Source organism: Eublepharis macularius, chromosome 1, assembly GCF_028583425.1.
Source record: "Eublepharis macularius isolate TG4126 chromosome 1, MPM_Emac_v1.0, whole genome shotgun sequence".
NCBI classification, from domain to species: domain Eukaryota; kingdom Metazoa; phylum Chordata; class Lepidosauria; order Squamata; family Eublepharidae; genus Eublepharis; species Eublepharis macularius.
In genome coordinates this window covers 101,059,171-101,080,613 of record NC_072790.1, presented here as the reverse complement: position 1 = coordinate 101,080,613, position 21,443 = coordinate 101,059,171, and positions in this window count along the sequence as shown.

Below are 21,443 nucleotides of genomic sequence, written 5' to 3'. Positions count from 1 at the left end.
TTATAACTTCCTTAAAATTCCCCTTAGTAAACCATATAATTTAATCTCTTAGATTTTTGCGATCTTCTGCCAGTAATAATTTAAACCATGGGGCATGTTTTAGTCTTCTTTTCATGGTACAGCATTTTCCTAGTTAACAAGTATCAATACCATATGGTGGACAACAACATTGAACTTCGAGGCCTCTTGCTCTCTCTAGTGGGTTTTCACTGTGTGATGAATGAGATAGAGATGGAATTAATCAGTTTGACTGATTAGTATTCTTTTAAAAAGAGGGGCAACTTCCAAGCACAATCTTTTATAATCTGTCTGGAAGGAACAGAGCAAGCACATAATCTGGAAAAATGAAATTAAGTATAGTGCAATTGTTATTCTCTTCACTAGCAACACCTATTTGGTGATGGTTTGAAATGGTTCATGACATCTACTGCAGTGTAGCATCTGTCACTGAACAGGGCAACTAACAATATAGTGGACATATATATTGTGTCAACACATAGTGTCTAGAAGATTAATAAAGATTAAATTTTAAGCGTTACTGTGAGTTCAGCAATGTGTGTTGGTCTGTTTACAAAGAATAGAAAAATGTTATTTATAGAACTGCATAGATGCATAAGAAGAGAAAAATATATCAATTTAGAAGTTATAAAAAGAAAAGAATTCAGTCATGATTCAAAGGTCATACCGAAACCTATTAGAAATCCTATCATTTTCTAATGTTAAAGAGGAGAGAACTTTTCAGCAAAATGTTTATGGCAATAGCAGATTAAAGAAGAAGATACAGGCTCAAACAATGTCATAGCAATATTTTGCATTCAGCTGAAAATCTTGTTTGTGTTCTTTGTAAGTGATTAACACTTTTTTTGTTCTCTTTGTCATAGAACAAATACAATGTCTATGAGAAGTGCTTACCTGACAACTTTAACAAACATTATTTTGATCTGTAGTACCAGTGTGGAAAGTAAAAACATCCCTGAACTAATTTATCATTGTCTCTAGCTTTGGTCGAGTGCAGTCATCTATCACTTGGCATCTCTGCAATGGATGCCAACAAAGCCATCAGTGAACATGTGTATGTGTATTTATTCATTTGTTTGTGTGATGATATGGACATCTGGACACTATAAGCTACCCCAAAATCACCAGTTATTACATGTAGACAAGCCACCTGGCTGAGCTGTCAGTGATAGTATACAACCTTTGTTGGTCTTATGAAGCTGAGGAAATTAAAAACAACATCTAGCTCAGGGAAGTCTCTTTATCCCTTGATCCTATCATTCTGAGATTCCTGGGAATTTCTAAAAAACCTCAAGGAGTTTTGTTTTCTGGTGAATATATCTGGAGGAATGCCAGCATTTGAACAGTTGTGATACATAATATTTCTAGAGGCAATGTTTCTTGAAATGCTGAAAACTGGACATGTTCTAAATGTTTTTCTATATAATCACTTGTCCTCAAATATTTTTTCCCTAAAACTTGCCCAAATACATTTTCATATGTGATACCAAATGTGTTCTAAATGTTTTTCTATATAATCACTTGTCCTCAAATATTTTTTCCCTAAAACTTGGCCAAATACATTTTCATATGTGATACAGACCAGTTCTCATCCCCCCCCCCCCACTATCCATACAGCTTTAACCAATCTAGGGTAGGCTAAACCTAACATGCAATCCAAGCAAACAAAGGTATGTACAGCAGGGAATTCCTGCAATATAGAGGTAGAAGAAGTGTGGATGCAATCAAACACCAAAAATGCTGTCAGCTATTTCTTTGATCACCTGGTTCACATGTTACATTTGTTCACATGATGTCCTCCTAAGGGCTGCTAGGATGTAAAAATATTTAGTGTGTGAAAAATGTTGCAATCAAAGAAAACTTTGTGTGTTATGAAATTTTTAAGAAATGGAAAAAGTTTCTTGGGTGATACCACTTTTACTCATCAAACCAGCTGTTTCCATCCTTAAATAATCCATGCGTTCAGTGGATTACAGTCGACAAAATACAAGAACAGCCTAGCGCAGTTGCTCATAAATAGCTGTGCTGATCTTTGCACGACTGAAAATCATTCCAAGATGCTTTTTCGCTTTCTAGGGCTAAGACTAAAGAAGGGCACGAACAGCAGTGCGAACAAAAAAAGCCACAAACAGCCCCATCTGCTGTTCACGAACAAGCTGTTCATGAGGCCCAATTCTAAAACAACAGGTGGTCATTGCAAGCCTCATTCATTGCTGTTCATCAAGCCAGACAGTTTGGTACCTGCAATCAATTCCCTTGGCAACATAGGCAGGGATTGTCTGAACTCTGTCTGAACTCCTGCTGTTGCCCTGGAAACCCCAATCTAAGCACAATTTAGCTTGATAGGTAGGTCTTCCTTCCAAGTGTGGCACTCCAAATTTGTTACAAGGAAGCAAAGACCATCAGGGTGGGGTGGGGTGGGCTCCCAGCTCTGGCTAGTCTTTGCAGACAGTGGAGAGGGAGAGACAGTTGCTATTAGCATTTTGACAGAGAGACAGGGAGATTGCATTGGAGCTTGAATTTTCTTTGTGTTTGGTGGGATATGGATCTACCCCTTCAGGTTCCAGAGCTGCTGCCAAGCTCTGGGGCCAAGCTATTATTTACTATTGGTACCTTTCCTGCTGCCTGCTCAGGTAGAGTTTCTGGGAGTGGTGTGGTAGGGATCTACCCCTTCAAGTTCCAGGGCTGCTGCCAGGCTCTGGGCCAAGATATTATTTATTACTGGTACCTTTCCTGCTGCCTGCTCAGGTAGGGTTTCTGGGAGTGGTGCGGTAGGGATACACCCACCCTCAGGTTCCAGGGCTGCTGCTAGGCTCTGGGACCAAGCTATTATTTATTATTGGTACCATTCCTGCTGCCTGCTCTAGTCAGGTTTCTGGGAGTGGTGCAGTAGGGATCTTGACCAAACTTGGATGATGGCCGGAGGAGAACCTGCTGGCCCCTACGAACAGCCAACCATGAACATGTTCATGAACAGGGCCATGTTCATGGTTGTTCATGAGTCCCTGTTTGTGGATGGCAATGAACAACTAACATCATGTTCGTTTTTTTTCTGTTCATGCCCATCTCTAGCTGAGACTACCAGGAACCAATTGAATTCTATTGCATTACCCTGTGGGGTATAAATGAAGTAAATAAATAATAAATATAGCCAAAGACTGAGGGGCAGGTAAAAAACAGGTTGGTGGGTGGGTGAGAACGACAGAAAGAGGCAGAGACAGTGAGGATATGGGAGTTGCTAAGAAAAGAGAAACAGGAAATACTGTGCGGATTCAGGGGAAAGTAAGATGCCCCCATAAATTCTTCACAGCTTCATATGATGCAACTGGGCCTGGCCCAGCATCTGGTACTATGCAACTGGGCAAGGTCTGGTGGCCAGCACCTAGGGTTGTCAGGTGTCTGGTCTTCCCCCAGACAGCACTGTTTTTTCTGGAACTGTCTGGGGAAATGCAGTTAAAATACCAGTATTTTTGAGTTGCTGCTGGCTGCTTATGTCCATGAGCTGATGGCAGCCCCAGCAAGCCTTCCTATGCCAGCTCCTCCTCCTCCTCCTCCCTGCTTCCAGGCAACCCAACCTCTGAGTCCTGGAGAAGTGGCAAACCAGCCTGCCCCGCCTCCTGCACTGCCTCCTCTCCCTTCCTTTGCCTCCAGCCCTCCCAGGAAAACAGCGGGTGCACTCGACTGTCTGAGTACCAGAGGAACACCCAGTTGGGTCAACCTCCTCCTGAATGCCCAGGAAGTGGCAAGCCCACTTGCCCACCTGGCCTCATGAGCACTGGGGGAGTAGCCAGAGATAACATCACTCTGGAACTGACATCATCATGCCCAGCCTAGAAGAAACTCTGGGATCCATTTTATTTTTCAAGCTGACAACACTACCAGCACCACTGTCCCTGATCCTGCACAATTAGGCCTGGTCCTGTAGCACATAACTGAGCCATAGTTTTCCTGCGTACAGGCTGTCTCAGGGAGAGGAAGGAAAGTTGAAGATGGGGGCAGCTAAAAGTAAGTTGGCTGGTGAATGGGAAAAAGAAGGAAGCAGGAAAAGTAGAGAGGCTATGGAAGTTTGAGGGAAAGGAAAGAGGAAATAATGGGGGATGGAAAATGAGATCTTTTCTGCGAGTTCCCAATTCATTTTTGTGTATTTTTCTCCATCTAATAAAGTTTAATGCAGCTTGAGCTCATGGATTTTTGATTGTTTAAATGGCATGGGAGAAAAGGTTTAAAATCTTTTTTCCCAGTTCCATAGACTGAACCAATACTGGAGTTCCCTGGGGCTGCTTTACACAGTGAAGGTAATTACACAGTGAAGGTTCCAATCATGAATCTCAAATGTCATGCATAGTTTGGTCCTTGGATGATGCTTCAGAGTCTGCTATTGGGAATTAAGATATACATATAAAGAAAACTGAAGGATTCAACCCCAACAAGCACTTCACTTGTAGTTTGCTTTGGCATCTGATTCTTCCGTTTAATGCAGATAGAACCAAAGGTTCAAACTGAAAATGGATGTGTGTATTTATTTTCTGTAAAAATGTGTTGTCTCCTATATGCTTCCACCACACGATTACTGTTAGTTTCTAATTTCCCAGGCATAGCAGATGTTTCTGTCACATTGTTACTTTGAGGAAGGGGATTGCTGGCTTTTCTGGCCTCCTGGGCAGTAGTCCAGCTGCAGCTGTAGAAAAGAATACATAACATTGGAATCTTCTTGTTCTCATTCTGGCTTTACATCATTCTGGCACTGATTTATCAAGGTAGAGCATGTTCAGCCTGTAATTGGATTTCTTGAGATTTTTCCACCAAACTCCAACCTACTTGATTCTCTACTTAGGCTACTATCCTCTTATTATCCTTCACAAGACACAATTTTCAGACTTGGAGAAGATATTATTTTGATTTTATTATTCACAATTAAATGTTAAGGCTATAAACAAAGTAGTCAGGGTTCACCCTAGTTTTAAGTAGGGATGTTATGGAATTCCATGACAACTCTGGTTCAATTTTATTTTATGGCTTCTCAGCGCTCAAGATAATATTGCAGTAATCTTTTTCCGATTAAGGTAATGAAATTAGATAACGAAACTTATGTTAAAAAATTGATACCTCTTTTTGTGTAAAAGAGACATAAATTGAGATAGAATGCCCTTCAGATCAGTAAAAAGATTATGTAATGCAGAAATGATGTTAGACTGCTGTAAAAGAAACAAATGAAACAGGAAAAACTGGCAAAGAAAACAGGGAGTATGAAAACATTTATAATAGATACATATACAAATTAAGAGAAATAATTCCATAGATCCAAATTGTTAAGTGAATTCATTGTAATGGCAGAAATTTACAGAAGTGCTTAAAATCTACAGTGAGCTCAGTGGACATTCTAAAGATCTGATTAGATGATGCATTAAATGCAAGTTGGGTTGTTGGGAATAGACATGGGCACGAACCAAAAAAATTTAACGAACCAGTGGTTTGTGGTTCAGTGCTGCCAACAAACTAGGGGTGTGCAAGCCAAAAATTTTCGGCTATAGCCGAAAGTAGAAAGCCGAAAGAAGATTCTCTATCGTTAAAGCCGAAAGCCGAAACAAGAATCTCTTTCGGCTTTCGGCTTTCGGGATTCTTTCGGCATTCTTTCGGCATTCTTTCGGCTTTTTTCTATGGGAAAATGCCTCCGTCTTCCAGGATGCCTGGAGGAGGCATTTTCCCACAGAATAAGCCCAAAATTGGTGGGGACCTTCCTCTAACCCTTCTCTAACAACCACCCAAGTTTCAGACAGATTGGACTTTGGGGGGCCATGTTATGGCCCCCCAAAGCAGGTCCCCCCATCCTCCCATAAGAAAGCGAAGGAGCAGCATATTGTTAGCATGCTGCTGCTCATCTTTCTTCATTATTTCCTATGGGGAAAAAATGAAGAAGCAGGCTTCCTTTGCCAGGGGTGGCATTTTGCATGCAAAATGCCCCCTTACCCTCAGGGGCCCTTCTCCCACCCCTCCTCCCACCCCCCACCAAGGCTCAGCCTGCTCCCACTTGGGGGGGCCATTTCATGGCCTCCCCAAGTAGGTGCTCTAATCTCTACCACTGACAGCTGGGGGAGGCTTGTGTTGCCCGGGGTGGCATTTTGCATGCAAAATGCCCCCAAGCCCTCAGGGGCCCTTCTCCCACCCCTCCTCCCACCCCCCACCAAGGCTCAGCCTGCTCCCACTTGGGGGGGGGCATTTCATGGCCTCCCCAAGTAGGTGCTCTGCTCTCATCTCTACCACTGACATCTGGGGGAGCCTTGTCTTGCCAGGGGTGGAATTTTGCATGCAAAATGCCCCCCAACCCTGAGGGGCCCTTCTCCCACCTCTACTCCCACCCCCCACCAAGGCTCAGCCTACTCCCACTTGGGGGGAGGCATTTCATGGCCTCCCCAAGTAGGTGCTCTCAGCCCCCAAAGTCCACCCCTTACAGCCCCACACAAACCCAATTCTCCCCCAGCTGCCACACACAGACCCAAATCCCCACATTAGCCCCTCACAGACCCAAATCCACCCCCAGCAGCCCCACACCCATAACCCCAGGAACAGGCTGGCAAAGGCCAGCCCTCTCCCTTTGTTCCCTATGCTGGGAACTTCTAAATTCTCTTTCCCTGGGCAATTCTGCACAGCCCAGGGGTGCCACAATGGTGGGCACACTTCTGAGTGCCAGCTGGTCCCTGTGAAAGAGCACCTGAACCACAGACACCCTCCCTCAAATTCCCCCACCACCTACAGAGATGGCTGGCCAGCCAGCCCCATTGTTCCCTATGATGGGAACCAACTGCACAACAAAGAATAAAACAAGAACAACACAAAATAAAGTTTTTAAAAAATTATTTTCTCCCTTCCAAAGTACAAGTAGGCAAAGCATTATGACACATTACACCAGCAGTCCCCCACACAGAAAAATTAAAACAAAACTCACTTAACATCAGAGAATCACAAAGCATGATTCCTGTCAAAAACACTTTATTTCTTGAACAGCTTTAGGTTACACAGCAGGGGGGAACACCAAAGGGCATGGAAGCAGTATCTTACACAAAAATAACACAACTCACTTCACATTAAAGAATCACCCCAAAAAAGTGCTGTCAAAAGCACTTTATTTCTGTAACTGCTTTAGGTTACACAGTAGGAAGGCACCACAGAGCAGGAAAGCAGTGTACTACACAAAAATAACACAACTCACTTCACATCAGAGAATCACACAAACACAATAGCTGTCAAAAACGGTGAAGTGGGTTGTATTATTTTTTGTAGTACATTGCTATCATGCCCTGTTGTGCCCTCCTACTGTGTAACCTAAAGCTGTTCAAGAAATAAAGTGTTTTTGCCAGGAATTGTGTTTTTGTGATTCTCTGATGTTAAGTGAGTTGTGTTATTTTTGTGTAAGATAGTGCTGCCATGCCCTTTGGTGTTCCCCCCTGCTGTGTAACCTAAAGCTGTTCAAGAAATAAAGTGTTTTTGACAGGAATTGTGCTTTGTGATTCTCTGGTGTTAAGTGAGTTGTGTTATTTTTGTGTAAGATAGTGCTGCCATGCCCTTTGGTGTTCTCCCCTGCTGTGTAACCTAAAGCTGTTCAAGAAATAAAGTGTTTTTGACAGGAATCATGCTTTGTGATTCTCTGATGTTAAGTGAGTTGTGTTATTTTTCTGTGTGGGGGACTGCTGGTGTAATGTGTCATAATGCTTTGCCTACTTGTACTTTGGAAGGGAGAATATAATTTTTTAAAAACTTTATTTTGTGTTGTTCTTGTTTTATTCTTTGTTGTGCAGTTGGTTCCCATCATAGGGAACAATGGGGCTGGCTGGCCAGCCATCTCTGTAGGTGGTGGGGGAATTTGAGGGAGGGTGTCTGTGGTTCAGGTGCTCTTTCACAGGGACCAGCTGGCACTCAGAAGTGTGCCCACCATTGTGGCACCCCTGGGCTGTGCAGAATTGCCCAGGGAAAGAGAGTTTAGAAGTTCCCAGCATAGGGAACAAAGGGAGAGGGCTGGCCTCTGCCAGCCTGTTCCTGGGGTTATGGGTGTGGGGCAGGTGGGGTGGATTTGGGTCTGTGAGGGGCTAATGTGGGGATTTGGGTCTGTGTGTGGCAGCTGGGGGGGAATTGGGTTTGTGTGGGGCTGTAAGGGGTGGACTTTAGGGGCTGAGAGGACCTACTTGGGGAGGCCATGAAATGCCCCCCCCAAGTGGGAGCAGTCTGAGCCTTGGTGGGGGGTGGGAGGAAGGGTGGGAGAAGGGCCCCAGAGGGCTGGGGGGCATTTTGCATGCAAAATGCCACCCCTGGCAAGACAAGCCTTCCCCAGCTGTCAGTGGTAGAGAAAAGAGCACCTACTTGGGGAGGCCATGAAATGGCCCCCCCAAGTGGGAGCAGGCTGAGCCTTGGTGGGGGGTGGGAGGAGGGGTGGGAGGAGGGCCCCTGAGGGTGAGGGGGCATTTTGCATGCAAAATGCCACCCCTGGCAAAGGAAGCCTGCTTCTTCATTTTTTCCCCATAGGAAATAATGAAGAAGATGAGTAGCAGCATGCTAACAATATGCTGCTCCTTCGCTTTCTTATGGGAGGATGGGGGGACCTGCTTTGGGGGGGCATAACATGGTCCCCCAAAGTTCAATCTGTCTGAAACTTGGGTGGTTGTTAGAGAAGAGTTAGAGGAAGGTCCCCACCAATTTGGGGCTTATTCGGTGGGGAAATGCCTCCCCCAGACGTCCGGGAAGACGGAGGCATTTTCCCATTGAAAAGCCGAAAGAAAGCCGAAAGAATCCCGAAACGTTTCGGCTTTTTTCTTTCGGCTACCCGAAACGTTTCGGCATTCCCTGAAACGTTTCGGCATTCCCCGAAAGAAGCCGAAACACTTTTGTTTCGGCATTCTTTCGGCATTCTGAATGCCGAAACGCACATCCCTACAACAAACCCAAACTAACGAACCGAAACAAACATTTCCTGCTGACGAACCAGTTTGAGGTTTGTGGTTTGTGGGCGTCAGAACAGCCCCTGTTGGACTTAGAGAGCCCATATTCCCAGGGAGTGTATAGCAGGCTCTCCTCCAGCCAGCATCCAAGTTTGGTCAAGATTGCAATAGGGATCTTGGGGTTATACCCTCTCCAATCCGAGGCCCCCAGGAAATTCGATTCGATACAATTAGAGCCACCAGTTGATGTTGGCCCAGTGTACAAGGGGTTGGCCATCAGAACGGCCTATCAGGGTTTGCAGGGATGAGATTGGAGTGTCCATGGCTACAGAACACCCTCCTTCCCCCTCCCTCCCCCTGGATGTCTTCTCCCATGTAACCAATTATAACCAATTTGCAGCTCCATGGTTGGAAGGAAGACCTGCTGATCAAGGTAAGCTTTGCTTCCATTCAGGTTTCCAGGGTGACAGAAAAAATACAGACAGAGTTCAGGCATTCCCCCAGCTCCGTTTCCATGGGAATTGATTGATGGTGCCTGACTGTCTGGCTTCATGAACTGCGGGTGAACACAACAAACCGGGCTTCCAATGAAAATTGGTTCATTGGCCATGGACCCTCACGAACCGCCAGTTCGCGAACAGACGATCAGGCGGTTCATGGGTTTTTTTGGTTTGTAATGCGGTTCGTGCCCATGTCTAGTTGGGAAACCCCAATGTGTGACCCAGCATTCACCTTAAAAATAAGGGGGAGAGCTCAGCTCTTGAGCACAGTGGTGGTGAGATGCTTTGTACTTTTTTCCCTTCCACCCTGAGTACTTCACTAGGAGAAAAAGGCTAGGGGAGGGAGTCTGTCTTACTTCCAGTTTCACATACCTGCCCAGGAGACATATAGAATTAGCTGTGAAACAAACAGCCCACCCCTCATGGCCCTTTTCTGCTAGTGAAAGTACACAGGGTGAAAAAGAGGGAATGATGAGGCTCTTCCTGCCACTGTGCCACACTCAGGAGCCAGTTTGTGTCCCCATACACATTATTTTTAATGTGAATGCTAGGTCACACATTAAATGCAAGTTGCGTTGGAGCTTCCAACTTATGCATGTCAACTTGCCTGCTAAGGAACCTCAGCACATCTGTCCTAAAACCCTACCTTGTTTCATAGAACTCTGGAGAGTGCTTAAGGGTCTCATTGTTCTTGTGGGGCAATGGAAGGGTTTGTTGTAATCCCACTGTTCTGCTGCCTGAACTGAGAGTGTATTCTAGAATATATCCACCAATACTCATCATTGGCTGCATACTACAGCTGAAGAATGGGAGGGGGAAGACCAAACTGTTTTTCAAGGAAGATTATTGGGCATTGACAGGTTCTTGTGATGCTAAGATATGCGGAGTTTTTCAGTGATACTTCCTTTTTTCAAATCAAATCCAGCCCTGGAAGATGCAATCTGGAGTGGAAGACCAGTGAGCAGGAAGAAGGGAGATCTTAACCCTTTCCCCTATGGCAGTTTTCCGTTTAAAAACACATAGTGCCCCAAGCTGCTTTTTGATAAACAGGAGAAAGGACATGGTTGCTATTATCTTTTCCCCTATGGGGAAGAAAAGCAATTTGTGAAAAGTGAAATTCATGAGTGAAAGATTTAAAAACCTACCTTCAACATGTGCAGTAGTTTTCTATACAGACTGCAACCTCTGCAACTGAATTTTGACAGAAAAGAAAACAATAGATAAAACACATGATTCATCATCATATGTTGTTTGGACCCCACTGAGTAAACTTCTAAGGAATTCCATAGTTCCCACAACTGGAAAACAACTGCTTAACAAAATAAGGAAAATCAAGTATAAAGAAAGTTTATCTAAGTTGTGATAAAAGCTAAAGTGTAAAAGTAGAATGGAGAAATTCTTTTCAATATAAGATTCAGATCCTGCAACATTTTAAACTCCAGAGTTCAGTCATAGTAACTAAGAACTCACTCAAAAAAAGGTCACATTCTCTGGACATATTTATTCTACTGTCTGTCTGTATTTAATCTGAGAATCTGAGGATTCTTTTACCTATTAGGATTGAAAGATGGTTGAATTTTCTACTTAGGAATGTATGGTGTGTAGCACCTTAGACATTCTGTTTTCATTGTTTCTTAATTTCCATAATCCTAGCCCTATTGTATTATCACTGAATGTCTTGGGCTAGGGTTGCCAGCCTCCAGTTGGGGGCTGGAGATCTCCCAGATTACAACTAATCTCCAGCCCTCAGAGAACAATTCCCCTAAAGAAAATGGCTGCTTTGGAGAGTGAACTCTATGGCATGATACCCAGCAGAGGTCCCTCCTTCCCCAAACCCCACCCTCTTCAGGGTACTTCCCCAAGTCTCCAGGTAAATCCTAAGAATAAATTGGTAACCCTATGCCTGATTGAATTGTTTTCTATATTTTGAAATCTGCCTTGAGTCTCAGTGAGAAAGTCAGGCTACTAATGAACCAACAAATCAGTAAACGTAATACAGAGCAAGATATATTTTTAGATACATTTTTGAAGAATGCCTTGCAAGTATCCATCTTGGTGCCTCAGCGGTGGCTTTCTGGGGTTAGGAAAGAGTTCTTCCCCTAGGATCAGAGCATACCTAGACCTAGGAAGTTAGGGTTGTTATCCTCCATTTCCACTTTCAATAATAATAATAACTATGATTATATACCACTCTTCCAAGAAGATTAGTGCCTCACCCAGAGCAGTGAACAAGTTAGTGTTATTATTATCCCTACAATACAGCTGGAGAGCTGAGGCTGAGAGGAGTGGCTTACCCAAGGCCTCCTATGGAGATCATGGCAGTAGTGGGATTTGAACCAGTCAGTACTGATTAGCAGCCAAACCACTTAACCACTGTGCTTCAGCAGCTTTAAAATGAGATAGGTATCATTTGCCTAAAATAATATTGTGTAACTGTGTAATAATCAGTATATAAAGGAATTTAAAAACAATTCATCAGGAACAGAAAAAAACATTTTTTTCTAGGAAAAAATAAAATGATTATTCCATATCAAAGAGCTTGTTTATCACATGGCACAATCATGCCATCGTGTTACAAAATTATTGCAATATGGGAACTTATTAAGCATCACAAAAGCAACTGAACCTACATATACCATATGTTTTAAATGGAAAGCAAAGCTTTAATTTGGAATGAATCACTGCAGTGAGCTACTTTTTTTTCCAGTGTACACTGAAAATTTTTAAAATAGAAACAAGTTTGAACCAAAGTCTGTTTTCAAACCTCCTTTCTTTTTTTCTCCTGACGTCTCCCATTCTTTTCTTGCTTCCTTTTTCCTCTCTCCAAGCTGTTTTTTCCAAGACTGGACAGCTGTAGTCTCACTGCCTGAGGAATTTTCCCTCCTTTTAGTTCTCTTTATGTTTGTTAGTTCTTTTAATATATTTCCTCCTATTCTATAGAAAACCTCTTCTGTTCAAACATAACACTTGCCATCTCTATAAGCAAGAGGGAAATCTTGAAGAAGTGAAAATCTAGCAGTCAGATTCAGAGACTGTAGAATTCTGAATATAAACACCTAGGACCTCATTGTTTAGGCAGTATGAAGCAAGAGATGGGTAAGGGATGGGGGAGTGATCAAATGTTCAGCAACACAGAAGAAAGAAATAAGGAGAGGCAGCATTCCTGTGGTTTTTTCTTTTATTGTGATAATGGCTGAAGCCATCTATTTACAGTTGTGGAGAAAGAAAATATTTTTCTGACCACAGCTGAAGAAAACTTGACATAGTTTTCCTGCTTGCCCTCTCCCATGTCATCAGGGTTTTCTGGGAGAAGAATCTGAGGTGGTTTTCCACCTAAGTGGTTACAGCTGTTTCCACAGGATCAGTCAGATGCATTTTCTGTCTGTGTTTATTTTGGCTCCAATTTTTGACTGGAGCCCGGCAGGATGACAAAGTTTGCTGTGAGGCTTGGGACTTTGGACAAACATTCCAGAGTTTCTGACTTCTTAACATTAGATGCTTGATGAATTCAGCTCTTAATTTTTTCTGGAAAAATGTCAAGACTGCTGGGGGTATTTCCCACAATCTCACAACATTTGTTTTGAAGTAAAGTCAATAAATTTATTTTCTTGTCTAGGAAAATGGAGGGAGAGGATCAATACACATGGGCTACAGTTTTCTATAATTGCAGATTTGGGATCAGGTTTTTTTCATTTATAAGTTGTCTACTTGAAAGGAAATACCCATTGTGGTATTTGTAAAACAAGAATCTCAGAGGGTTGGAATGCTGTCAAAGAGTAAGTTAATTAGTACAGTTGATTCACCAGAGCAGAACGTCACTCATATAGTTACCATGATAACCCTCAATATGTAATGAATCATTAATTTTATGAAGATGTGTTTATATTAAGAAACAAAATAAATACTCATATTAAAGCACTGAGACATGGCCCTAAATGCAAACCATAATTTGGATTATTTCATAGACCTAAATGCAAACCATAATTTGGATTATTTCATAGACCTGAACGGCAAATGGAAAAGTAATAATAATTTACAGGCAATGAATGTCTAAAAAAAAATCTGATTAAAACTGCTGATATGAGCCTGGGCCTAGTGAGGCCTAATGGCTCTGGGGAAGTCTGCACTAAAGTTACTGCAAGGCCTACTTTTCCCAGGTTCCCTTTGGCCCCTGTGATTGGGTAAGAGTGGATTTGGAGGGAAAATTTGCACCATTAGGAAAATGGTGCCTTAGAGAAGAGATAAAAGGACTCATCACAGTGGGAGGGTGTTCACTTCTAGGGAGCAGAGCTGAGGAGAGGCTGCTGCAGACAGAGTGATCCCTCATCCAGAAGGAGTGAGACAGTTGGAAGACAGTCACTAGGAGACAGTAAGAACAGTCTAGTTAGGCGCGTTAGGGTATTTTAGTTTTGTTTGTTCACCAGCCTTTACTATTCTCTTTAATATACCAAAGTTGAGAACCAGTTATTAATAAACCTTTTAAATAAAGTTCTTTATTATTCTGCCTGGGTCCTCATGCCTCATTTAGTCATGTAATAAATCAGGGACAGGGTAAAAGCCGGAACAAGATGGAACAGGCCGGAACGGGCACTAAAGAAATGCCAGTGCCACAAAAAAGAGGGGGATGTGTTAGAGACACTCCAGAACAATATTTTAGAAATGAAAACTCTGGACTGGCACCCTTTAATTAACCCATTCCATGCCAAAAAGCTCCCGGAACAGCACAAAACAGCCCGGAAAGGGCACTAAAGAAATGCCAGTGCCACAAAAAACAGTGGGATGTGTTAGAGACACTCCAGAACAATATTTTAGAAATGAAAACTCTGGACTGCCCCGCTTTTATTAACCCGTTCGATGCCAAAAAGCTCCCGGAACAGCACAAAACAGCCCGGAATGGGCACTAAAGAAAGGCCAGTGCTACAAAAAACAGTGGGATGTGTTAGAGATACTTCAGAACAATATTTTAGAAATGAAAACTCTGGACTGGCACCCTTCAATTAACCCTTTCTATGCCAATATGCTCACGGAACAGGCGGGGCGGGGGGGCGTCGGGGGGAGCGGCGCAGCCGCGACCCCCAGGGGCCTGGCTGTCTTGGTCTTGGTCTTGGTCTTGGTCTTCGCCCCTCGCCCCTCGCCCCTCGCATGGGGATGGGGATGGGGATGGGGATGGGGAATTTTATTTTTGGCAACCTCTTCTACATGCAAAACTTTTTTGGTACAAAGTTGTAATGTTATAAAATGGTAAAAATTTCATAAAATTGTAATTTTACTAACAATCCAACTCAAATAAGTTTATAGATAATTCAAACAGTATAGCTTCTATAATCATATTAGGCATAAATATTAAACATAACTCTTAAACATTAAGTAAAAAGTATTAAATACTCAGTAGAGATGGGTTGAAGGTTTTATCTTAATTCCTGAGCAGCTTGAAACCTTCAAGTGAGAACTGAAAACACGTTTCTCTGTTTTAGAGAAACTGCTTTTCAGTACAAAATAAACGGGATGTATGTTTTTGTTGCACTCTCCCAACCAGGAGACAGACCCCTCCTAAGAGTTTAATGGCTTCTTTCATTAACAAACGCTAGTCGTTTTCATTACGTGAGGTATCAAAATATAAATGTTTATTTAAATAAAACATAGAAAAATAGAACAGATGAACACAACAAGAATTAAGTTTCCTAACATTTCTTAATGAAATCTAACTCAGTCAGATTAACGATGAAATGCATTCAAGTTACCGTAGCACATATTGCAAGGGTAAGTTTCCTGCCTAGATCTTCATGAGATTTCTTTTGGCCAAAACCCTGATCTGCTATTTGGATTACCATTTTTATATATTATCTTATCCAGAAATCTAAGATCTTTTCATATGATATCAAAGATAAATATCAAACCAATCATAATTTAATTTTTTTTACTATTTCCAATCATGTGACATTCTACCTAGCCAAAAGTACCACTATGCGCAGCTGCAAGATAAGAGATATGGATAGTAAAAATGACAAGAAAAGTTACATGACCAGATCATCCTTGGTCTCTGCTAACAATTACAGAACATGTATCTGATACTGTTCACTATTTTTAATTGGCTGTCAAAGATAAAGCACCAGTTATACACCATACTAGAAAAAGAACTACAGTGATGTTCATACAGCGTTATTTAGAATGCATATGTTTCACAAAGTATGTGTTCTAAACCATAATCAGCAGTCTACTGGTTTGAACCCCACTACTGACATGAGCTCCGTAGGTGGCCTTGGGTCAGCCGCTCCTCTCAGCCCCAGCTCCATTGTGGGGATAAGAATAACACTAACTTGTTCACTGCTCTGGGTGAGGCACTAATATGTGTAGAAGAGCGGTATATAAGCACAGTTGTTATTATTATTTATATTTCCATGACACCATCCCTTGACCTGTGAAATTAAGTATTTTGATAAATATGAAAGTGATACAAAATATAAATGCATTGCATAATGTGTGAGTGTACATATGCAAACTTTAAAAATTGTATTGGATAATACCGCAAAGCATGATTACTGAGAAAGCTGCTTTCACTGCTTTCAGTGTGGAGCGCTGCTTGTAGATCAAAACAACCTGACGAGCTGTCTTCATGCAGAGTACACTTGATTCTCTTGGCTTTCAATTCTGCTTTCGTTCAGCATGGGTAAATCAATGTGTCAGCAGTAAACATTTGTATCACTCCTCTCTGAATGACCTTTTAAATTTTACTGCCTATCGTGTCAAAGCAATTAAAATTAACAATACAGTTACTAAGCTGCTAAGATCAATTAATGGCTCTTAGGCTTTATCTATTGATCTAGTGACATCTTCAAAACCCACTGGTAACAGACTATACATACTTCTCTTCTATCCACAATATATACACAAGGATTGATTACATATTCTTATCTTCTAAATTACATATTTAAATGACATATTCTTATCTCCTAAATTAATTACTCAAACTCTTACATCAAGGATTGGTGACAAGTTGTGGACAGACTATGCTTGGACAGAATGTGCACTGAGAATAAATGACATCAAACAAATTGGAAACTAAATAAATCACTTTTATTTAACAAATAAATTTCTTCTGAAGTCTCTTTAGAAATTAAACAATAGAAACAAACTATGTGGCATTCCTCAAATCCACGTGTAGGATGCTATGGAAGTGGTACTTAGAGGGAAATTAATCTCCGTTGCCTCCTGTCATGAAGAGCAAAAAGAAAACATTAGAAATGAAATGATATCTAGAATAAGAAAACTAGAAGATGAACACAAAAAAGGCCACCCAATCTATAAACTTGCTTGCATGAAAATTAGAGGAAAAAACCTCCTCACATTCTATACAAGCTATTAAAGGCACCCAGGAAAAACTCAAACTAATTCTGTAAAATTAGCCAATGTATTTGCTGAATACTACCAAACCATTCGTACATCAGACAATCCTGACACTAATCATATTTTAAATTATTTATCATCACAGGAAATTTGGAAAAAACCTCACAAGAACATAAACAATACCTGGACCAACCAGTCACAACAGAAGATGTTACAGTCACTATCAAATCCTTGAAAAAAATAACAAAGCTTCAGACAGGGATGGATTCCCTGCCAAATTTTTACAAAAAAATACATTCACCTACTTTCAACTCCACTAACTGCCACATGCAACTCTGTTACGTTAGGAGGTAGCATCCCTCTATCTTGGTCAGAGGCTGAAATAGTAGTTACTCCAAAAAAGGACAACCATATTACAAATACTAAATCTTCTCAACCAATACCCTTACTGAATCAAGACCAAAAGATCTTTACAAGCATATTTACCAAAACATTGTCTAAATTTAAATAACCAACTACATTCACCTTGACCAGACAATACACGTAACACTTTAACTATAATTAATTTCTGTGAAGCATACAAAACCCCTGCATTACTTCAGGCCTTTGATATAGAGAAGGCATTTGATTAAGCGGAAATACCATATCTAAAACTTTTACTTCAAAAAATGGGTTTTGGCGACCAATTCTACAATGCCATTAATGCTCTTTATCTTTCTCCAAAAGCTACAGTTAGGACTAACAATGTACATTCAATAGATATCCATATAGCAAGGGGAACTAGACAAGGCTGTCCCCTTTCCCCATTTCTGTTTGCCATAACTATAGACAGGGCCAATGCTACCATTAGACCAACTAGGCAGCCGCCTTGGGCACAGACCTTAAGAGGGGCATAGTTTTAAACAGATTACTTTCTTGAAAAAAATGCAACTGAGAAAACCTATTGAGCACCCCCTAAATGGTCCTGTCCACAGACATCAAGCAGCTCAAAAGCTCACCGTAACTTTTTTATTTATTTATTTATTTATTTATTTATTTATTTATTTGATGTATACCCTGCCCTCCTCACAGATGGGCTAAGGGTGGCTAACAACATTAAAAAATACATTAAAATCACAGAAACATAAAATCAATCATATTTTTTTTAAAAATAATTAAAATAGTCCAGGAGCAGGCTATTTAAACAAATATTGGGAGTCCGTATACAGGCATGGCAGATGGCTGAGGGCAGCTCCGGAAGAAATGGTGGTCTTAGATGGAAGAAGAAGGACACTCGCTGGCACTCAGCCAAAGGCCCAGCAGAACATCTCCATTTTACAAGCCCTGCAAAACTGTAACAGGTCCCACAGGGCCCAGATCTCCAGCGGGAGAGCATTCCACCAGGCCAGGGCCAGGGCAGAAAAAGCCCTCGCCCTGGTTGAGGCCAGATGGATGTCCTTTGGGCCAGGGACCACCAGGAGTTGCTTGTCTGCAGAGCGCAACACCCTGCAGGGGACGTAATGGAAGAGGCGGTCCCGCAGGTATGGAGGTCCCAGTCCATGAAGGGCTTTAAATACCAAGGTTAACACCTTGAACCAGATCTGGAACTCCACTGGAAGCCAGTGCAGCTGGCACAGCACATGATGAATGTGCGCTTGGATGGGCGTTCCGGTAAGGATGCGTGCCGCTGCATTCTGGATCAGCTGTAACTTCCGGGTCAGACCCAAGGGCAGTCCAGGATAGAGTGAGTTGCAGTAGTCTAGCCTGGAGGTGACCGTTGCATGGATTACTGTGGCCAGGTCCTGTGGTGAAAGATAGGGCGCCAGTTGCCTGCCCTGTCGAAGATGAAAAAAGGCAGACCTGGCAACAGTCATGACCTGGGCCTCCATTGAAAGTGTAGCATCCAAGGTCACACCCAGACTCCTCACCATCAGGGAAGGTTTCAATTGTACCCCATCAACAGCTGGGAGCCGGTTCCCAGCTCGATTGCCCCATGATCCAGACACAGAACCTCTGTCTTCAGGGGATTCAATTTCAGGCGACTCTGATGTAACCATACCGTCACAGCCTCAAGACCCTTGACCAAGGGATCCAAAGCAAGATCGGACTGGCCATCTGTAATGATTCCAAGTAAATGTGTGCATGTATCTTTAAATGCTTGATGAGATAGGTGAAGAGTGGGGGGTGAAGGAGATGGATGAGTGAGTGATATGTGTCAGGCTATGGCATTCCAGACTTGATAGTCTGTTTCACTCCCTTCTGCAAGAAGACGAGGTCTTTTGATTTCAAAAGGTTTATTGTGAAAGACAGCATTCAAGCCCAGATGTGCATATTCCAGGATCAGAGATCCTGGCCGAGCAAAGCGTTGCTAGGAATGAATCATAGAGCAAAGGTTGTTACATTTCACACTCCCGGAGCCCAGCCTCCCCCCCCCCCCCGAGTTCATACAGCAAAACTTCTCAGAGGTGCGCTGAGCTGGCCAAGGTCGAAACAGCAGATAAGACAGGATCCTTTCCCATGGAATCGGCTCCTTGCAGGTGTTGCCTGGAGGGAAAGAAGTCTAAACACTACACGATTAAATATGGCGTTACTTAGGTTAAAACAGTTTCTGACAATATGATTGGTTGAGGACTGAGAGGGTGGGTGGAGTGAATGCAGTTTGAGACTGAGAGTAGAGAGAAAATTTTTAGTCAGAAGAAAGCAGGCTAGCTGTGTGCTGCCTGAATATGTTGAAGTGTTTATGAGAGAAATATAACCTGTGTGGAACCTGAACTGAGCATGTTTGTGAAAGGACACTCAGTCAGGGAAAGAGAGGCCAGCTGTGTGAATGAGAGTAAATGAAGTAACTTTAAGAACCGAGAACTACGTTTATGAAACCGATACGCTTCTCGAATAAATAAAAGCTTATTTTTGCTTTGCTATAGCAAAACAGTGTAGCTGTCATTGCTATATCCCATTCCTATCTTCAGGGCCACATAGAACCACGAAGGAGCCTGACGCTTAGGAACGTTACCAAAGGGAAAATTTAAATAAAATATCTTGGAATAAAATATTCCGGGTGGCAGCAGACTACCCAGAGGGTTAAGGGATAGATCAAAAGAAAAATCTACCCTAAAGAAAGTAAAGGTCATAACACCATCCATCAGCAGATAGAGCTGAGTGTCATCCGCATACCAGTGACAACCTAGCCCGAAGCTGCGGGGTAACGGGGCAAGGGGGCACATATAGATGTTAAATGACATCGGGGAAAGAATCGCCCCCTGAGGGATGCCACATACCAAAGAATGGTAAGCAGACATCTGTTCCCTGAGTGCCACCCTCTGTCCTAGATTGTGAAGGAAGGAGTTCAGCCATTGCAGGGCTGTTCCACGAATCCCCACATCGGCAAGGCAATGGGTCAGAAGATTATGATTGACCATGTCAAATGCTGCTGTAAGATCTAAAAGTATCAGCAGTGCCGACCCACTCCGGTCCAGGTGTCGCCGCAGATCATCTGTGAGGGCAACCAGAGCCGTCTCTGTACCATGGCCAGGCCTGAAGCTGGACTGGAATGGATCCAGGATAGAGGCATCACCCAGGTATACCTGCAGCTGTTCTGCTACCGCCCTCTCAATTACTCAAAGTTATCTCAGAAGTCTCAGTCAACTTGAGAGGAACAATCCTTAGTGAAACTACTCCTTTTAGCTCTCCAGAGAGCCAGCTAAAAAGAAGAAAGCAAACAAGTTAAGTAACTGCAGACAAAAGTATCTCCTTTTCAAGTACAACACAATTCTCTCTCTCATTGTCTCACAGCAAACATGAGAAGGGGGTGGGAGTAGAAGACACTCTGTTGTGCCAGCCAGGAAAAAGGTGGGGAAATAGCTTCCAATGCTAGAAAAAGAAACTTTTCAGCAACTTGAGGAAGCCAAGCAAGAAGTGAGAAGGAAAACAAAAGGGAAAAGCTGGGAAACTGCCTCCAGAGCTAAGAAAAAAACCCACTTCTTAGAGCAAACTGTATCCCAGCAACACCAAGAGAAGAGGCAGAGTGGAAAACACTAAAATCTTCACAGCTATTCTGCTGTGTCTGGAAAGAAATGGGCAGAAAGTCAGCTTCATGGCTGCAATAAAAGGGAGGAAAGTAGGGAAATTCTGCTGTAGCAATGCGCATAGCATACTTGCTGCAGAGGAACAAGTGCAGGGAAAAATACCTCTGCACTAGAACCTACAACTATATAGCCAAGCTTTTAAGGTTTCCTCAAAATCTGAAAATCCTTTAAAGAGTTATGATGACCTCGTCCAATCCTTAAGGCCACTTTTGGTAGGTGCTCGAGAGGGAAAACTGGTCAAGACCAATTTGTCATCTAAACCTTGGTTTGATCAAAGCTGTATTTGTGCTAAAAATGCTTTAATCTATGCCCATAAGCTAGCACTGAGAGCTGATGAAAAGACCAGACAAGATGCATATCGTTCTCTTTCATTTTTAAAAAAGAAGTATAAATCACTGGTTGCCCGCTGTAAGAAAGAACATACCAGAAAACTGTGGGCCAATATAACTGAAGCAGCTACGAGCAAAAACTCAGTGGTGTTCTGGAAACTAGTGTCAAACCGCGCCTCCACAGCCGCCTCCCCCTTGGCTTCCGCTATCCCCCCAGATAAATGGACTTCTTTTTTCCAAAAAATGTATGATGATCCTATT